Source organism: Cinclus cinclus, chromosome Z (genome assembly GCF_963662255.1).
Source record: "Cinclus cinclus chromosome Z, bCinCin1.1, whole genome shotgun sequence".
NCBI classification, from domain to species: Eukaryota; Metazoa; Chordata; class Aves; order Passeriformes; family Cinclidae; genus Cinclus; species Cinclus cinclus.
The window spans coordinates 58,635,054-58,650,149 of record NC_085084.1 but is presented as its reverse complement, the minus strand read 5'-3'; the positions used below and the strand labels follow the sequence as shown (position 1 = coordinate 58,650,149).

At 40.8% G+C, this 15,096-nt stretch overlaps 1 protein-coding gene across 1 annotated transcript in view; it reads left to right on the top strand.

The window, feature by feature from the left end:
- The window catches only part of DMRT1 (doublesex and mab-3 related transcription factor 1), a 57,358-nt gene that overhangs the window by 41,194 nt on the left and 1,068 nt on the right, over nt 1–15,096 (top strand). The gene's annotated exons all lie outside the window — the stretch shown is intronic.

Below are 15,096 nucleotides of genomic sequence, written 5' to 3'. Positions count from 1 at the left end.
AAGCAGTAATAGCTGCATGAAGTGGAAAGCATGCTGTACTGGCTGGTCTACAGACAAGGACAATAACTTGCATCAGTAAAAGTTAGATACTTGGGTGGTAGTTAGCAGGTTAAAAAAAAAAAGAAAGAAAATATTTGAGATAGACCAGCAAAGTTTTTAAATGCTTCCTGTGATTTTGAGTGGTTTTATTTCAGTGCTGTTCTGCAAAGCCTGTGAATTAAGTTATATTTCACTGTATTCAGTGTTGTGACTGCTTTATCTTCAGAGGTTGAAACAAAGCTGTCATTTTCTGGAATCTTCAGTGAAGTCTTTTGGTTTTATTATTGCCTGACTTTTCAACCAGAGGGTGACATACATTTGTAATACTGTTAACATTTAATTTTAGATTTCTGAGACCTGTGCTCAGCTATTAAATATAGTTCAGAAGTGGAAAAAGAAGTGGGACTGCAGTTGTTACTACCAGACAGGAGCGATAACTATACTTCAGTTTTCCTCCTCACCTATTTTCGGTTCCTGCACTTGTTTTTGCTTTGAGTGCCAATACTGCAGTGAGACTGTGCTTTTCTAGCTCAGAACAGTTTTCACAAATGTGTTTATTAGTGCTAATTTTATTTGGGTTTTTTTTTTACATTTATCCAAAAAAGCCAACACTGTAAAATTGATCTTGGAGTCTGTTACAACCAAAATTAAGGTAAAGCTTCAGATTCACTAGTCTTTTAAGAACAGAGGCTTCCAGACTTACCAGTAGCATTCTAGTCTTATTTGTATTCATAACTAGCTTAATGATACAGTATTAATCTTGCCTACTTCTTTACCAGAGGCTTTAACAAATCTGGTAAGGTTTCTTAGGGAGGAGGAAGGGTAGAGGATGGACTGGAGGTGACAGCAGTGGTGATAAAAGTGTTAAGTATTACAGAATTCTTTTTACTACTTTTATTTTGAGAGGGAAAACTTGGGACACCATTACTTTTGTGGCTTGAATTAGCGGGGTAGATAGTAAATCTGTCACTTATAACATAGTGGTTTCAGGCAGCAGAATGTTGAATATAAAATCAAAGGGGTTTATTTCTCACAACCTTGACTGCCTTATGTATCCGCTCAGTTTCTAGTAACTTTACTAAGCTGTGGCCTTCAGGTATTAGCAAGGGGTGCCCTGTCATAGGGATACTGTAATGACTTCAGGAAGCTTGAGGTCTTTATGAATATGTACTCAGAACACTTCTGTAGAGCTTATAATTTAATTTCTCATTCTGCCAGGTGACTCCGTGCTCTTGCAGTGTTTGGTTTACATAGGCCAAAGAGGTCTTTCTCCATGACTTAGGGCAGGAATTAGGGAAAATACTCTAGATACCACATTAACAGTATTTACTGCAGTGTTGGCATCCAGTTGTTGCTGTCCAGACATCTCCAAACGTGAGTTAAGTGGGTAAGTGTGGGCCAGGACTGAGAGAGGAAAAAGGATATTTTGTAGACCAGGTCAAGTCACTTAATTGTATATCGTTTTCTCACACAAAGGTCTCGTGGTGATGACCTTTTATTTCAGTGACCCTGCAAAAAGCCTAAGTAGATGTTACCTATAGGGCACTGTAAAAATAGTCCAAGAGAAATGGCTCAGAATAGGGGTAAAAAAAACTGCACCACGAATTAGCTAACAGTTCGTTGGCTGGTTATAACGACTACCTTACAGCATCCAAGAATTGTCAATCATACCTTAATGTTTATAGAAGTGAAAAGTCAATGTGTAGTTGTTTAATTTGACATGACTCTCAGTCTGAGAAACTGTAATCGCTGGAGGGGACAGTTAAGTAGCTGTGCTCCATGTCAGCCTGTCTCGCTCTGACTACTGCACTAAACGCTTTCCTGATGAGCGATAGATTTGTTTAAATACCAGGATAATTGCTAGCTACAGCATCCAACACTCTTTTAATGCCTTGTACTACATCTGTATTGGCTCTTGCCTGAGGCTGTTTGAGGTTTCTGCAGGGAAGAAGGCATGTACCTTCAATTAAGTTGTTCTCCTTCGGGTTTTGAAGGGTAATTGTTGCAGACATAAATAGGCTATAATAAATTACATTTCATTTCTTCCAAACTTGTTGAAGTAGATCAGACATGCCGGTTTTACAGCTATTTTCTGCTTGTGACATCGTGGTAGTCTGCAGTACTGAGAACACAAAAAGAACAAGACAAAGTGTTCCTTCACTGGAAAAATGGAAAAATACCAGACTTGTAATGCTATACTGGTGCAAAGCCAGTGAACTTGTTTTGCATGCATAGCAAAAGTATTTGCTTCCCCTTTCTGCTTCCACATGAGTAAATTATGATCGTATATAAATATTAATGCTGATTGTGAATAATCAGAATGGGAGAGAGACTCAGTTCTACTATCTGTAATTAGGAGGGCATCCGCATTCTACCTTTTTAGTGCTGTTAGTGTTTAAGGAGAAGAATGAAGAGACCTAGTAGTTTGTGCCAGAGTGGTTGCCCACCGATTGCCTTTTGCCGAGCATGTTCCCATGGTGTCACAGCACATGCACAGTGGTGCAGCCCCAATGCAAATGCCAGCAGCTCCCTACCCTTCCCTGTAGTGTGTCCCCACCTCTGCTGCTGCTTTGCTACTTCTGCACTCAGTACCCACAGGCTGATGTAAGAAAAGCTGAAAGCCTGTATGTGTGGATTACAGCTCCCTTAAAAAATTATTTGAAGGGACTGGGGAGAGCCTTTATTTTTGAAGTGTGCTTTTCTTAAAAGTCTGACAAAATATTGAGATTGGTTTTGAAGTATGTTGAGAATTGAAGACTTAATTTGTAGGGATTCATTTTACTATGTGATGAGGAAAGAGTGGCAGCCGGGTTATACAGAATATTCCCCGTAGTTAATTTTTAAATAAACCAAACAATTGCAGTTTAGTTTCTTCCTTAATATTGGGATGAATATATTTGCATTTATTCCCTACTTTCTCATAATTATACAGTGCCAGTTTCAAAGCTGTATGCCTGATGTTTATCTCACAATATCTGTTAAATCAGTTAAGTTTCTCAAGTTGAAGATCTGTCTGAGGTCTGAATCACACCCTGTATGGTGTATGTAGGTTGTTTATTTATTCCAAGCATAGCATTAATCATGTATTGGACTGCTGAAAGTAAGGAAATGCTCCTTGTCCAGTTGGCCAGTACTTTTGTTTCCTTTCTGGACATAAAAGGAAAAGAGAAATCAATGAGAGCTCTTTCCCATTTGTTTATAAATCATTTTGCCTTTCAAGTTCTGTCTCTGAGCAATTGCAGTCCCAAGGTGGGTTCTGTTTTCCCACCCTGGAACAACTGTTTAAACTAGTTCTTCAGTTTTGAGGCAAATTTGAGCTAGCTTTACATCCCTAACTACAGTATAAATTTTCCTAATTATTCTAAATCAAGACTTCACTCTTGTTAGTTTTTGCTGTTTCCTCCCTTGGATAAATACAAACTTCTAGTTTGTAAAACTGTCTCTACCAACACATCTTGCCCAAGTGCTTCCCTGAATTACAAGTGCTTTCAGGATATTTAATTTTGTGGACTGAGTCTCTTAATTTTTCCAAAAGCATAAACAATGCACATAGATTTGTGCCAACAGAGTTTAAATCAGAGTGAAATAACACTGGTTTGTTAAGAGGCATTTGGTGTATTCCTATTAGGTGGATATATTAATTCCCTGGGACTACCTGAAACAAAGATGCAACTGACTAATTGTTGTTTAAAAGGCTCGTGGAGGGTTGGCCTGTAGTTTGAAAATAATTGCCTCTTCTCAGCTATGGAGCTGACCTCTGTAACTGCGACTCTCAACTTTCTACTTTGGACTATTTGATCTGCTTTTCTTTCTACCTTGAACTGCTTTGTGTGTGTGGAGTAGGACTGCCTTCTTATCTTTCAAGTGAGGGAAGAACCCCTGCCTTGACCCTGAGTAGTACCAAGTACAGTTACTGTGTAGTGCAAGCTCCTTGCAGCCCATGCCCTTGACTCCCTTACTGCCCCCTGTCCGTGGTGGGTTGCAGCAGGGCTGTATGATGCAGGGGAGGATGAGCTCCAGTTTTTGCTTGCCTTCATTCTTTCTTGCCCTTAGAGTGTTGAACCACCTTGCTGACCAGTGTTGCATTCAGCACTGTCAAAATTAACTGAAATGAGAGTGTTGTAGTGGTTTCCTTGGAGGAAAACAGTCTTTGATACAGCCACCAGGGTCTGGATTGAGCTCAGAGACCTGTCTTAAAATTTTCGCTACAACAGATGACAATAATGAAATTCTGGTTATCTGTTCTAAGTGTTTTAGAGCTTTCCTGCCGCTATCACTATACCTGGACTTCAGAGAGTGCCAGGCAAGGGTAGGGAAGTGCACATTGAAATGTCCTGGCTACATTTGCTCCCATCCAATGTTTGTAAGGAAAGATGGCACAAGAGGACCTAGTAGCCTGGACAGAAGCTAGCATAACCAAGGTTTCTGGGCCCTACTGGCAGGCCCTACAGCATGTAGACTGTAACCAGTGTCATCTTGAAGAAGTTCGGTCCTTTCTAGCAAGACTGATGCTGTAAGGATCCAGAAGAAAATGCTGGCTTACTGGTGGGTTGACCTTCCCACCAGGCAGGCATCACTAGGTGGGGGGTGTAGGACATCATGGGGCTGTGGAGATGCAGTGGCAACAGCAGCAGCATCATTAAACACAGCCCATGACCTCCAGCTGATGGCACACATTCAGCATTACTTGTATTGTGTTCATGGAAATGAATATAAATACAACACAGCAGGTCTGTCTTAAGCCTAATGTTGTGTGAAACTTCATTTAACTTACTTGACTACTTCAAAAATGTTGTGTGTTCTGTTTTGGTTCCTATTTACTCAAGTATTGTGACTTACTGCAGCAAGGTTCCTAAACTTTGGGGGGAATAAATCTCACTTTAAAATATGTAGCAACATTTTTACTCTGCATATACCCATCTTGTGTTGTGTATTTCATCAATACTCGTTGCACTATTACTGCAGATCTGCTGAACTTGCATCCAGATTAAAGTTAATATTAGAAATGGTAATGCCATGGTAATACTAAGTCACTTTAAAGAATTCTGGGTTTTTTAAATTGCAGATTCATTTAAATTATAAGACCTAAATGATCAGGCTTTTTCTTTTCCTCTTACTCAATTTTGGGTTCAGTCATTGGTGAATATGGTGTTGCGCATGCTGAAGTCAGTGACAAACTTCCTATTCATTTTGCAGGTGTGGTACAAGTTGGAGATCCTTGTCTTCTCCCTTCTCAGCAAAGACAGTTAAATTAGAAGAGAATTTAAAACATAAATAAACTTATTTTCAGGTTGAAGATATATTGTATTTACCATAACAGATCACTTGCATTAGACCTAGTATTTTTGACTGATTGTTTTGTAACCTCTTTACTTCCCAAAGCTTGCAAGTTATGTCCAAAAAAAAAATTTAAGCTGTATAATATAGCACTCTTGCACTGGGACAGTGATTTTTGAAATTGAATCATTAAACCTGAAAGAGTTGAGTCCATCATTCTTAACTATTTGATTATGCTTTGAGCATTAGGACTGATGATCCCAGGCAAGAACTTCATCCCTGTTTTGTAAATCGACATTGGCAATGATGTACTATGAAGAGAAGTGACCAGAATTAACATTTACGTTTATATGGCTAGTCTTGGTGTTGTGCAGACTATTTTTTTATTCCTGATACACTAGTGAAGATTAACAGCCTTTCTGACCCAAGAATGGAGACATTCAGCCAAATAATGTTGTGTTTGTATTCTGTACTGAATACTAAAAGGTTTTATGTGATTATTAGAGCTCTTGGAATCCTGGTTTTTTTCCCTTAGCTAAGCTACACAAGGGAGAAACTTTGTGCCTTTTGTTTTGTGTCTCCACTTATTCTGCTACTTGATAACATTATCCTAAGCCTGGAGTGCACTCTTTCCTTTAAAATTAACCATGTTTTTCAAAAGTCTTTTTTGTTGCCTCAGCTGTTGCAAATGGCAGTGTGTTTTAGGTAGGACTGTTGATACTTCTAAGATAATTATTCACAAGGAACTTCTTGTATAGACAGGTTTGAAATACATGTATCTTAAAAAACAAAGGCAGCTATATTGTAGTGATGCCCAGAAGCAGATGTCCCCGGAGCAGGGGCTCCATAGTTGTCTCCTGTGTTGCTCCAGGAGACAGATGTAGCCTGTGAGGTTTTCCCTTGAAACAGTAAGCAGTTCCCACCTCCATGTACACTCTCAGTGCCAGCAATCACCCACAAAAAAGCCTTTTGCCCATTCTGTCACCTCTGTGTGGCATTATCTGCTGGTTAGGTGGTGTTTGGGATGTGTGGAGCAGCCTGTGTCGTCAGCATAGGAGAAGATACAGACCCCAGAGGAGATGGACAGTAATCAGTCTCCACAAAATTAGCATGAAGTCTCCTGACTGTGCCTGAGGGAACTCAAGGGTGCTGAGAGACAATGCCATGTTCTCTTCCTTAGAGCTGGCTGGAAATTGTTCTGATAGAAACTTTTGCTTTGGAAAAATCTAACCCACCGATGGCTTTTGCTGAAATCAAGTATTCCTGTGAACTTAGAGAAGGACAGACAGGGGATTCAACTGGCCCTCTTTCCTCAACAGTCTCACATGGATGATAATTCCATCTTGAGCATGGAAAAGAGGATGCAGGGAGACACTGCTGGGGCTTTTCAGCAGTTAGAGGGGGCTGATGAGGGCATGACTGGCTTTTTAATAGGGCCTGTAGATAGGGAAAGGAATAATGGTTTTAAACTACAGGGGGGTAAATTCAGACTAGATACTGGAAGAAACTTTATACAGTGGTAGTGGTAAAACACTGGCACAGGTTGTCTGGAGAGGTCACGGGTGAGAACATTCATGGGAACATTCAAGGTCAGGTTGAATGGGACTCTGACCTACCTAATCTAGTTTGAGATGTCTCTTCTCACTGCAAGGGAGTTGGACTGGATGGCCTAAAGATCCTTTCCATTCAAATAATTCTATGATTCCTGTCAAAGATTTGGAATTGCAGGCAGTCTGTTGCTGTGCCTTGCTGTCAAGGGTTGCTGCCCATTCACATGGTTGTGGGACCTCTTGTGATTCTGATTTGTGGAATGGTGTGTTGTCTTTTCATAGAGGGCAAAAAACCCCCCAAACCAAACAAACTTTTTTGTAAACACAGTTCATTTCATGGATCTAGCTTCAAAAGCTGGCCATGCAGGAGAGGCATGTGGGGTGATAAGACCTGCCTTTCTGCTGTGCCCAATAGTAGGACAATCTAGGGAGTTCCAAGACTAGCCCCCATAGCACAGCAGTTCTGTGCAAAACCAATCCTGGCAGGATAAAATGCTCAAAATAGAAATTAAGGCCTGTGTGCCAGCAGATGGTAAGATCATTGTATATTTCTCATGAGAAATTATTGATATGTTTCTGTTTTAATCTTCTTGTTACATTTTGATTACCATAGGAGTAAGAAAAACAGTCCAAAGAGTGGATTTTAAGTTGTTTTGTTTTGGTTTGGTTTGGTTTGGTTTTTTTCCTCAGTTCTGCTTGTCTTTTGTCAGTCTTCTCTGTATATAACACACCAGGGACATCTTTTTTTTGGTGGACAATCAGTCTCCAGTGTTGTGTGTGGAATAGAGAAGTAGTACCTGACTTCCAGAAATAAAGAGATTTAAGGTCCCAGCTTTGTCACAGTCTTGTTGCATGATGAAGCAAATGGCTTCATTCCTCTGAGATTCCTTGCTGCTCCTCAGTTAGTGACAGATGTCCAAATACCCCCTATACATCACAGCTACTTTTTAAATCTTCCTTTGCTGGAAATCAGTGCCTCCTCCTATGTTTCTGTGGCTGTTCTCTAATCTTGGATCTTTAAATAATTTGTTGGTGGCCTGTTTTCTGTTTTTTTTCAAAAATTGCTGTTGAATTCTGATGCAGTGCAAGCCATTAGGTCCTCAGGTGGACTATGAATGTCTGAGGGAGGCAAGGATCTCCAAAACTAGGTCTGCTGGTCAAGAGTCTCTGCAGTAGTGGCAGTACAACACCTATATTCATTGTAATTTCCCATGTTGCTGTGCAGCTGTGTGCCCAGGACAACACAAGGGATTAAATAAAGGACTGGAGGTGGCTAGGGTGGGAAAAGGGAGATAATTTTTGCATTTAATCATGATGCCTTTCTCTGTAGTGTTAATACCAGGTTAAAAACAGATCAAGTCATCCCAGCTCTTTTGTGGCTGAGATTGCCATGCTTTATGTGTAATCGTACAGAATGTTTTCACTTACAGATGACTCAAAAATGATCTACAAGAAATGCCTGGTTTACCTCGTTACCCAACAGTGGGAAATGCCATCTTTATGTCGAGATACTGGAGAACATTTTGCTTCATGTCTTCCAGCAAATATTTGTGAAATTATTAAAATAATGTTTTCTTTTTGAGAGAACTAGCCATTAGGGTTCCTGACAGTGGAATATAAAGTGGGTAGGTTTCTGTGGAGATGCACCTGGCTAGGACTTGACTCAGTAAAGTGAGAACTTGTGGTGAGTACATGCACAAGAGGCAAGTAACCATTCACTTCTGCCAAACAGAGTTGCTGTCAGCTGAACTCCTCATGTCACCTTTCACTCATTCAAAGCAAGGGTACTCACCTCAGCACACCTGTAGTTTTTCTGAGATTGTTCATTCTCTGCCTTTCCCAGCCTGCAGCAGTGGCTTAATAACATAAAGTTAGCCACAGAATGTAAAGCTGGTAGTAAGGGAGAGTGTTGGTCCCTCAGTACTGCTCTGCTCCAGTTTGTGCATGCAAGCATGAAGGGCAGTTGCTTTGTAGGGATTGATACAGTTTCAAGCCATGTTTTGGAGTCTGAGTAAAAACCCTTATCTTCCTAAGTACCATTTTTAACATCCTGCCTGTCTAGCTGGTAGTGGGTGAGGAGTGGAAAGCCTTACTTGATTGTTTCACATATTACTGTAAGAGAATTTAAAACCAGAGGTGAGGGAGTCTAAAGGAGGACATTTTCTATAGCTTCTGGTTTCTAATTACATCAGTTATAACCCTGCCTTCTTAGTTGCTAAAACTGCAAGCATGAACTGGAAAAGAATTGAGATAATCCATGGTAAAGCTACTGAATAAAGATCTCTATTCAGATCTTTACTTTTATCTTGAGTTCCTAATACCAAAAATCAATGCTATTTGAAAATACACAATAAATTTGCCCTACTGTGGGCATCCAAGATAATCCTGATCGCCTTAAATGTTAGTGACAAGGGTAGGTGTTTGAGAAGGGGAAAAGGGCTGTGCTTTGAAATAGTATACCTGTGTTATGAGATGCGGATTGAGTGTGCATTTGTTTCAAGATCCTTGGGCTTCTTTATATTTTTGCATAAAAAAGCAGCTCTGTTTGTTGCTCTTGTAACTTCTTGTCAGCGGGAAAATATCCACAAGCATACATTTATAGAACTGGACCAGTTTCCATTGTGTTAATAGTTTTCAGAGCAGAAAAGGAGCATCTCTCCCGTGTTCTTGCAAGTTTATCCACGCACAGAAGAGTCCATAACACATGGATCACAGAGTCACGAAGACGTCTCAGCTGGTCAAAGTAATATGTGGATATAAGGCAGGCCCATAGCTGAATTTTCTTTTTCCCATTGTAAATTGCTGGGTATCAGCCTCCTCATCTTGCACACTGGTGCACATCGTACTGCTGCAAAGAAGTCTGCACTCACACTATGTTGTGTTGAGCAGCTGCAGCAAGTAGAGACCCTTGGCTTCAGGTGGAAGCTATCCCCTGATCCAGATCTGTGATGAGGCCCAAGAGACGGAGGAGGACAGTCAGTGCAGAAAATGCATAGCTCATTTATGCATTTGCAGACATTGGCAGGAGTTTTGACTAAGAGCCATTTTCATCATGGTAGTCATCCTGAGCAAGAGAGATACAATGAAGAAGACAGCAATTTGGAGATTTTTTTTACAAGTGCAAATGTCCTTCAGGAGCATGCATTACTGCAGCTTTACAAAATTGGAATCTTTGTGTTCAAAGAGAACGTTGAAAACACAGCTGATTCAAGTTTGTCTCTTACTTTGCTTGAAGCTTCTCTGTGGCCTAGTAGGAACCCCCAGACCCATAGGCTCTTGGCTGTTGGTGTCTTAGATGTTCATGGAGCCAAATACCAGAGTATGAGACTGAGTCCATTGCATGACTGGCTTATGAGCAGTTTTTTCACCCTGTTGTAAATCAGTAGTCCTACATCTCCACAGGAATGGATCACATGAGAGATACTGCAGAGGTAGTTTTTCTTTTTCACCATATGTGTTAGTTAACTCTTGCTTAAGGAGTTGAGCCCTCGTTCCAAGAACACAGGGTTAAGTACTCCAAAAGGTGAGAGGCAGATGAACAGAGATTGCTAAGAAGAACTTTACTGACCTTCCTGCATGTGTTTACATGGAGGCTGCATCTTGCCCATCCTATCATCTACAGCAAAGTCAGGACAGACCTTGACCCTCTTGCTGCCATTCTAATGTTTTTTCCACAACAGGAAAACGGTGCTCTCTCACATTCTCTTTTTTTGTATGTTTTCTCAGTTGCTGAGACAGTAACTGAGGATTACGATAGTTCTCTGATTCCTGGTGGCTGATTTTGGAGCACTGACTGTTTTGGGGGGTTTGTTTGGTTGATATTGTGGTTTTTAACCTAATGCTTTGTCAGGCTATTACTGTAGTGTTTGCTATAGCCTGGCAGGCTGCTTGCTGATGCTGGGAGGTAGTGTTAGTCCTTTTGGCAGCGGTCTGAGCAGCAGAGTAACCAGGGTACCTTTGATTTGGGTGGAAACAGACTGTGTTTTGAAACTGAATTTGACCTGTGTTTTTTTCCAAGCCACCAAGTCAGCCAGAATGGCCAGCCACCCTTTCTGTCTTCTAGTGGTTTGAATTAGTATCCTGAGGAGAATGCCAATGCCATTTTCTCTCTCATTCTGCCCTTTGTGCAGGTATCATGGCTTGCTTCTTGGCTTGACGGTCAGTGTTTTCCCAGGACAGTTTGGTTTTCAGGAACCTGTATGTGGGATGTGTGAAGAGCAGTTCCTGTCCACCCTCATGCCAGAAACGTAGGCATGCTTTAGTGATGTTCCCATGCCATCAAACTGCCAGTGGCATTTAGTTCTTCATCATACATATGTGGCTGTGCTGACACACAAGTGTGCACACCAGGAAGAAGTGAATGGCCCTTAGCAGTGTGTAGGACTGACATGTATACTTAACCACTTTCCCTAAGAAAGGTGAAAGTTTAAAAAAATTAATTGTACCACTCAATTTGAAATCTTCATAAATTGCTCCTTACTTAGAGTTTAATAGTTTTTTAAGTGTAAACTCAAGACTTTTCAAGCATGAATGTCCTTCAGATTTCTCACATCACTGAAAGTGTATTACTCTTTGCAGTCCATTGAATTTTGGGGATCACTCAAGTTAAAAGTCGATGCAGTTTCCCATGTCAGAGGACAGGGTTTTGTGTCTGTGGTTGGGATACCTTCCTACTTCTTTTTTCTTGTGTGATATTAGCTAAATTTTTTTCAGATTCATATGGCTCAAAAGTATTCAGGTGCTTTCCCAAGGGTAATAGGTAATTAGATCAAGGAATCAGTTTAAAAACTGTCACAGACCAAATTCTGGTACTGTTATTCATAAATATAAGAACTGCGCAGCAGCTGTGGGAGGATCAACCACAAGCCTCAAACAGATGAAACTCATATACTTAAATCAAAAAGAACATGGGTTTTGTTTCTTTGAACTTGGAATTTCTTAATTTTAGTGCTGTGTGATCAAAACACTGAAACAGAATGGCCTATTTCCTTTTTGCTGCCTTTTTATAGCTACAGGTCCCAGTCTGAGTATCTTTTATCAGCATTGCACCTACTCACTGCACCTTGCTTGACTTCAGTGGCTGTTGATTGCAGGGGAGGGTTGGAGTATCTAAGTCTTGGGTTGCAATGCAGGATGTAACCAAAAGTATGTGTTCTATCACCATCTGTTGAAAACAGGTAGGGAGGGCAGTCATCTTTATCTCTTGGGGGGGATATCTTCTGTTGATGGGCCATCTGTTAAAACCAGGTGGGGCAGTGTTCTTCTATCTTTTCCATGACCCATCCTTCCTCCAGGTAGTACCTTCTGTTAATGAGCCATTGAGTCCCACTGTATGACTGATAAAATTGCATCATCTCATTGTGAAATGCTCCTCCCAGGGGGAGGAGCCAAGCATTACCTTTATTCCACTGGGTTCCCAGAGGAAAACCAGACCCTGCTGCATCACCACTGGACCTTCTGAGGAAAACTGCACCCTTCTACAGGCCCATTGCTTCAACAGAACCACATCTGTCACTCCAGGAGGACTGCAGCCAACATTTAATTGGACTGTTACCAGCACCCTGACTGATGGGGTGTCAGGTTGTACTCTGATTCTTCTCAAGTGTTTTTTTGTGCTATTGCATTTTGTTTTAGTTTTTCTATTAGTGCTTTGTTAGGTTGGTTGGTTGGGTTGTTTTTATATTTACACTTATTAGTAAAGACCTATTATTCCTATTCCCACATCTTTGCCTGAGATGCCCTTAATTTCAAAATTATAATAATTTGGGAGGAGTGGATTTACATCTGCTGTTTCAAGGGAGGCTTCTGCCTTCCTTAGCAGACACCTGTCTTCCAAACCAGGACAGGAGGTCTGTTCAATAAAGCAGTGCAGGTCTAGATACAGAAGTAGCAGTGTTACCTGCTTGAGGTAAATCTTGGTAGTGCCAGATAGTCTTTAAAACCTTTTTGGCTCTCATTACATACCCTTATGCATATTCAGAGGGCAAGATTTATAGCCCAAATTGCCTAATAAGCAAAGCTTTGATTAATTTGGAATTCAGTGGAAAAACTGGTGGAGCTTCACTCATCCAAAAGACTTAGGAGCCACCACTTGAGATGCTAAGAAGATTTGGTTGTCTACCAAAAAAGTTGCCCTCTGTGTCATTCTGCAGGTTTATACTGAACTAAAATAGAGTTGATCAAAAAGAAGACTACAAAAACAAAGTGGCAGTTTTGCTGTGGTAGGGTTTTAACATCTGTACTGTAACATGTTGAATCTGCTGGATTTTTTGTGTCTCTAGAACAAAACAAAACACTTTCTGAAACTTTGTCAGATTTATAAATCTCAGTATTTAAAAGTGGGCCTTTCCATAATTTCAGGCACATACTTAGAAGTATTAGCAAATCCTTTGAAATAAATAAATTTCTTGCCCACTGGCTATTCGGGAGTAAACAAAAATTTATCCCCTTTTAACCTCAGTCACTTCCTTCATACTTTTGTCCTGGAGTCCAGGAACACACAGAATCCTTACAGCACGTCCTAATCCTTCACACACCTTTGTTTTGCTAAATCGGGGCACAATGAAGTTCTGAGAGTTGCAGAGCTGAGCCCTTGAGGCAGCCAACCCTATTGAGGTGATGCCAGCTGCATTAGTATATAGTGCAAAGTACCTTACGGAGAAAGAGATGATTCCTGGTGTTAAACCTGGCCAGATCCTACCAAAGCTGCACTTTTGGCAGGTAAACCTAAAGCTGTGAATTATTGTTGAGGAGCTAGTCTGTAGGACACATCAGGAGAGGTGATGATTCTGCATATTCTGTAGGTGATTTCCCCTTGGACATTGACATGTAGACCTACAGAGCATCTCTGCTCTGTCACTGCATAATAGTCAAAGCATGAACCACCTCAAGAAGATACTCGCCTGAAATTGTGCACAATGTGTGTTTTGGATCATGGGAGTGAGGTGCAGACTGAGCCATACAGTGAGTATGTTTGCGCTGTTTCCTTTTGCAGAGGAGCAGAAATGTTCCTCTGTTGTTCTGCTTACTTCCTGTAATCTGCATGTTTACCTAGGAGCTCTTAGACCACAGTAAAATGACTTAATAGAGGAAGTGAAGGGGAAAGACAAGTGATATCCCCATCTAGACACTGAGGAGATGTGACTTCTCCTAGGTGTCAACCCTGATTAAATACAGAAAAGGAAAAGTAGGAAACACACCACCAGGAATCTGTGGTAGGTTCTCATGGCAGATGATTGTTTGGCTCTTGGAAACCACAGGGATCATTTCTGATTCTGCAACACTTTTTGTTTTCAGGGTTGGTCAGCTAGAAAAAGTAAAGATGTAAACAGTTGTTCCCAACTGCAGTTTATATAAGTGCAGTTCCAGCCTGTTACAAGTGCACATCAGTGTGCTGTTTATTTCACACCTGGAGGTGTTGGAGACCTGTTTAAGTTGTTCTGCGCGTTTGACCACATAGCAAAGGGATACTTGATGCTGCAGACCAGATTCCTTTTCCTTTGTAATTAAAACAATCAGCAGTATTTGCAGGATGTATAAAAGCTGTTGCAAGTTGCCTTTACTACCTTTTACACCCTCATGTCTAAGCACTGCTTTCTTTTCTTTGTATTTTAGCTGGGAAAAAAATGTAATATAGGGTTAATATCCCATTCCATCGAGTTAAAAAATTTATGTCAGCTCTAAAAGACAATAATAGGGTCTGCTTTGACAGAGTGATGTTAGAGCCTTAGTCATCCCTTATATGCATTAAAGGAGACACTTGCATTAAATCAAGTAGTCGGGTTCTGCAATATCAAAAATGGTCAAAACTCGCTGAAAGGAATGGAGATAGCTATTTTGTCTGTGCATGGATTAAGTAGGTGAAAATTGTGTGATGTCAGCTTCATAGTGTCTTTTCCATCTCTTGGTAACCAGTGTTGTGTTTTAAAAAAAAAAATCAGAAGCTGAGCTGCAAGTGGAAATTATTGCAGAAACACAGGATACTACAGAAATGGAATGGTGGTGTTCTAAGAGTGTATTTCTAATTTTCTCAACAGTAGTGGGCTAAACCCAGACGGTGCCGTTTACTTTCCTTGAATCCTGTTGGATTTGACTGGCTGTCAAAGTCAAGCCTGACCTCATCTTCTTCATGGAACTTCAGGACTACTAGAAGTCCCCAGAGTCTGAAAGCGCCCAGGGCTCAAGTGTGGAGGAGCAGCTCACTTAGGCACAGTGGTGTGATTTCAGGACA